Source organism: Manihot esculenta, chromosome 17 (genome assembly GCF_001659605.2).
Source record: "Manihot esculenta cultivar AM560-2 chromosome 17, M.esculenta_v8, whole genome shotgun sequence".
Taxonomy (NCBI): domain Eukaryota; kingdom Viridiplantae; phylum Streptophyta; class Magnoliopsida; order Malpighiales; family Euphorbiaceae; genus Manihot; species Manihot esculenta.
The window spans coordinates 25934410-25940532 of NC_035177.2; positions in this window are offsets into that span (position 1 = coordinate 25934410).

The window sequence follows — 6123 nt, forward strand, 5'->3', positions numbered from 1 at the left end:
ATCTGAAGGCATGCCTTAAGCTTTGCCTGGAAGCCCTCGAATATGCCAGGGATTGATCCCAAGGTAATGACCCACAAGCTGAACGTCCTCCCTGATATCAAACCAGTGAAACAAAAGAAGAGAGTTTTCAGGAAGGAGAAACAATAGGCCGGGAAAAAGTGGAGAAATTAGAAGAGGCCGGGTTTATTAGGGCAGTAGTATACCCACAGTGGTTAGCTAACCCTGTGTTAGTAAAAAGGACAATGGACAATATAGGATGTGTATAGACTTCACTGACCTAAACCAGGCCTGCCCAAAAGATTGTTATTCCCTCCCTGATATTAATAAAATAGTCGATTCTATGGCCGGTCTTGACTACTTATTGTCTTTGGATGCTATGTCGGGTATCACCAAATCCTCATGGACAAATTAGATGAAGAGAAGACCTCTTTTATAACTGAAGATGGAACATATTGCTATAAGGCTATGCCTTTTGGGTTGAAAAATGTCGGGGCTACATACCAATGTTTGATGAATAAAATCTTCAAAGACCAAATAGGGAGAAATGTAGAGGTGTATATTGATGACATGGTAGTTAAAGGCTGAACCTTCCAGCAACATTTAATTGACCTATAAGAAGTCTTTCGGGTACTGCAGCGGTACCGAATGAGGTTGAATCCTGCAAAATGTGCCTTCTTCATCAAAGGAGAGAAATTTTTGGGTTACATAGTCAGTGGGAAGGATATAGAGCCAAACCCAAAAAAGATAGAAGCTATATTGAACATGTCTGAGCCAACCTGCGTAAGGGATGTACAAACCCTCATAGGTTTGAGTAGTAACATTTAACAGGTTTATGTCCAGGTCTGCAGATATATGCCTACCCCTCTTCAAGAAGTTAAAGAAAGTCCCGAATTTTGAATGGTCAGAGGATTGTCAAGAGACTTTCAAGAGCCTTAAGGAATATCTCAACTCCCCACACGTACTCAGCAGTCCCTTAGCAGGAGAAGAGTTGTTGATCTATTTAGCTGCATCAAAACAGACAGTAAGTGTCGTACTGGTGAGGGAAGAGGTAGGAATCAAAAAGCTAGTGTTCTATGTTAGCAAGGTACTTAAGGACGCCAAGGTCAGATATATGAATATAGAGAAGTTAGCATTTGCTTTGTTATTGACAGTGAGAAAATTTAGGATGCATTTGGAAGGCCACCAAGGAGTAGTGATGATTGATCAGTCTTTGAAAAATATCTTATAGAGGCATGAAACTTCAGGACGGATGCTAGCATGGTCAGTAGAAATCAGCCTGTACTGTCTCATTTACCGACCTCGAAACAGTAATCAAAGCACAAGTCTTGGCTGACTTCATAGCTGAATGCTCCTTTGGCATGATTGAGAAAGAACAGAGTAATGCACTGCCGGACTCGGTGGAAAAAGGGGTTGGGAACAACAGCAACATGAGTTCGTGTAGAATCTCTTTATGGATGGGGCATCGAGCTCCACAGGTAGTGGGGCAGGAATCCTTCTAAAAGGACCTTATGAGTTCAAAGTATGTTATTCCATGTGCTTCAGGTTCCTAGCGTCTAATAACATGGCCGAGTATGAAACTTTTCTGAATAGAATGAAAATAGCCTTAGAAGTGGGGGCAACTGACCTCAGAATAAATAACAATTCACAGCTGGTAGTGAACCAAATAAAAGGGGTATACCAAGCAAAGGACCCGATCATGCAAGAGTACTTAACTAAAGTACGAGTCCTAGAAGCCAAGCTCGGTGAGCAAGGAATTATAGTTGAATATAGAAGAATACCTCAGCAAACTGTCTGTAGAAGAGCTTAGCAGTTATGTGCAGCAAATTGACATCTCTACTTTTGAAAAGCAAGCCTCCATTATGCAAGTTGATGAAGAACGAAGCTAGATGACCTCATACCTTGAGTACCTCACGGTCGAAAAATTGCTAGACGACAAAGCAAAAGCTCAGAAAATCGCAGCTAAAGCTATTAATTATCATGCGATAAGAGGGACTCTATATAGGAGAGGAAAGTCTAGCCCTTGGTTGAGCTATATAGGGCCAGAAGAGGCATCCAGGATAATCTAGAAAATACAATAGGGGATCTGCAGAGTTCATAAAGGAGCGACCACATTGACAAACAAGATTTTTCGACAGGGGTATTACTGGCCCACAGCGAAGAAGAAAGCCAGAGAATTTTTAAAGAAATGTGATATCTGTCAAAGGTTTGGCAATGCCATCAATAGTCCGACTGCACCATAGTCAAGTATATCAAGTCCGTGGCCATTCTCGCAGTGGGGGTATAGACATTCTAGGATCATTCCCTAAAACTGTGGGATAGAAGAGATTTGTGATTGTGGCTGTAGAATACTTCTCGAAGTGGCCCGAGGCAGAGGCTGTCCCCACCATCACGGCTCGAAAATTGATAGAATTTGTATGGGGCAACATCATCTGTCGATTTGGAACACCCAGAACACTCATATCAGATAATGAAAAGCAATTTGACTGCAACTATTTTTGGAATTTTACAAGGAACACGGGTATATGGCACAAGTTTTCCTCAGTAGCTCATCCACAGACAAATGGCCAAACCGAAATGACAAATCGAGTTATCTTTCAAGGGCTAAAAAAACGGTTAGACGGTGCTAAAAAGAATTGGGCAGCCGAGCTACATAGCAACTTGTAGGCATTCTGAACTACTCATCGAACACCAACTGGAGAAACCCCACTCGCACTAGCATTTGGAAAAAAAAGCTGTAGTTCCCATAGAGCTGAAGATCCCCACTCATCGGGTTCAATTCAATGATGAAAACACCAATAACGAGAAATTGAGGAGCAACTTGAATGCCCTAGAGGAAATCAGGGATGAAATACAAGTGCGAACAGTCATTTATCAGCAGAAAGTAGCTCGGTACTACAACCAGAAAGTCCGAGAGAGGAACTTGAAGATTCAGGACTTAGCCTTGAAAAGACTAGAAGCCACAGGAAAAAGAGCTACTGTGGAAAAGCTAGCACCAATCTGAGAAGGACCATTTAGAGTCACCAAAGTCATCAAACCGGGAGTATACAGGATTGAATATTTGCAAGGGAATCCAGAACCTCACGCCTGGAACATCAAACATTTGAAGAGGTATTTTTTATAAGATGTATAATGTAACTGTTATAGTGAGAATATGAATAAAAATCCTCTTTTCTACTTCCAAAATACTTTTGATAAAAGATGAAGACCTCAATGAGGCAAGTGACAGGTCTCAGAAATAAGATCGCTGACACCACAAAATCAGTTAAGGAGATGAAGATCTCAATTAGGTAGATGACTGGTCTTTAAAATAAAACCATCGGCACCACAAAACCGGTTGAGGAGATGAAGACCTCATTGAGATAGGTGATCGGTCTCAAAAATAAGACTGCTGACACCACAAAACCAATTGAGGAGATGAAAACCTCAATGAGGTAGGTGATTAGTATCAGAAAATAAACCATCGGCACCATAAAATCAATTGTGGAGATGAAGACCTCAATGAGGTAAGTAACAGATCGGCACCACAAAATCGATTGAGGAGATGAAGACCTCAATGAGGTAGGTGAGCAGTCTCAGAAATAAGACTGCCAACACCAGAAAACCGGTTGAAGAGATGAAGACCTTAATGAAGTAGGTGACCGGTCTCGAAAACAAACCACCAACACCACAAAATCAATTGAGGAGATGAAGACATCAATGAAGTAGGTGACCGGCCTCGAAAATAAGACCGCCGCACCACAAAATTGGTTGAGGAGATGAAGATCTCAATGAGGTAGGTGACTAGTCTAGGAAATAAGACTGCTAGCACCATAAAATCAGTTAAGGAGATAAAGACCTTAATGAGGTAGGCGACCGATCTCGAAAACAGACTGTCGGCACCATAAAAGAGGTTGAGGGGATAAAAGCCATGCTAAAGGCTTGTACTAACAAAAATATAAGCAAAAAGAAATAAAACAGAAGGCATGGTGCAGACTTCAAAGAAAGGGAGTTCGACACCCTTAACGCCTTACCAGAAGAAAAGCTAAGACAAGGCGCCAACCTCACAAAAAGACCTCGACACCAAGGCCCAACCAAAAATAAAGTTAAGGCATGGTGCCGACCTCATAAAAGGACCTCGGCACCAAGGCCTAACTGAAAATAAAGCTAAAATAAGGTGTCGACCTCAAAAGTGGACCTCAGCACTAAGGCAAAACCAAAATAAAGTTGTGCTGACTTCAGAAATGGACCCCAGTCCCACAAATATCGAATTACAAATAAGGAAAAAAATACAACTTGAGAATAATATGAACCAAGATAGAGAGTTGTTTTAAAACTAAGGGCAATCACATGAAACACCAACCTAAAAAAACTAGTCTCTAGCGTTAAAACAGCCTAGATAAAGAGCTCACGACTCGACCATCTAAAGGCTCTAGAGGAGCAGAAGGCATAAAAAACTAAGGCATTCAATCAACAGAACCCAAAATGCAATAAGTTAGACATTGTGGCGAGCAAAATATCAAACGGGTAGCTCAGCGTTATTCACATACAATATACACAAAAAATAATCTAAATATGAAAATTCAAATGAAATTCAAACAGACAGGAAAAAAACAAACAACTGAAAAATAACAAGAAAGGTTCAAAGTTTTAATAATTTAATTATTCTTTCCCTACGCTATTCGAATGGGTTACAGAAGCAACAAGGGAAGGGGGAGCAAAGCTAACTAAGTCATTTACAGGATTGCCCTCTTGCAGTATAGGGGGCAAGGAAGGGGGTTCTTGGGAAGGGGATTATCGTCCCCTCCGTAGCAGACCTCCTCACCATCAAAATCAAGTTCGGGGGCTCGTAAGTCAGCCAACGAAGTGAAGGGAGCATCATGAGCGGCTTTGAGGCCCTGGTTGAAGCCTGAAGTGAATATGCGAAAGGCCTCCTTATATATTTTTTCCTTCAACTCCACCGAGCCCTTATACTCCTCCAACTGTGCTTCACAGGCCTATTGAATTTTCTCCTTCAGCTTTATGGAGTCCTTGTACTCCTGTAGCCGTGCTTCACTAGCCTGTTAAACCCTATCCTCTACAGCCCAAGCATCCCTTAGCAAGATGGCACACCTCTCCTTCAGGGCAAAAACCTCTTGGCGAAGTTGTTGCTGCTAAAGTCAAGACTTCTCTGCTACTGAAGTCATGCCTTTCAGGTCCTCAATGTGCTTGTTAAGCTCCTACTAGAGGACAGTAGCATGAGCCATGGCCTCATCGCACTGAGCCCAGGCCTCATTGTGCTGATGGCAGATCACCTCCAAAGCGAATAGCTGCGCAAGGGCCTTATCTCGCTAAGAATCTGCCACAGAAGCCCATTGGGAAGACCTAGCGACCTCCTCCCTCACCTCCCCCAATTGCTTGGTGAGGTCTTTGCCCCCGGAACTCGATAATATCCCCATGAGCCTCACCAATGCAACCAAATTTTTGTCCTAGTGTGCCTTAGCAATGCACTGGTCCATCAAGCTCTAGAGATATCGATTTCGTGCATTGATCTCCATGAACATGTCGAAGGCCTACCACAAAAAAGAAAAGATAAAGTTAGAAAAGTCACAAACTTAAAAATGCTATTAAAAAGGACAAACAACTTACCATGGTGAACATTTCCCTCAAACCATCCCCAAGGGCCTCCATAGAGCATGAGCTAAAGGCGGCCTGTCGTTTGGTGGCACAGGCCAAATGGCTAATGAAGGCCAGAAAATGGGGGTCAGAAGCATCGGGGACCCCCCAAACATCCTCTTACACAGCATTCCGGCCACAGAGGTTGACGTAGACTCAATAATCACCTCGGTGGCATTCAGTAGCTCATTATTTAAGGCAGACAACAAGTGCTCTACCACCTTTTTTCCCTTATGAACGAGAAGAGAAGGGGCTACCCCTGCGCATTCTAAAGTCTGGGCACGTTTAGCGGCCTTGCCTTTGATAGTGATAGCACCCATAGCTTGAATGGGTGGGACATCCAAGGGAGCGGCCTTGGTGCCCTCTTCCAAACTGCTCTCAGTCGACCCACTGACCACAATAGGCTCCTAAGGAACTTCCCTTGGAGCAGTGGCAGCCTTGGAAGAAGCTGGCGCTTTAGAAGGGACTGGTGTCCTGGAAGCCATTGAACAT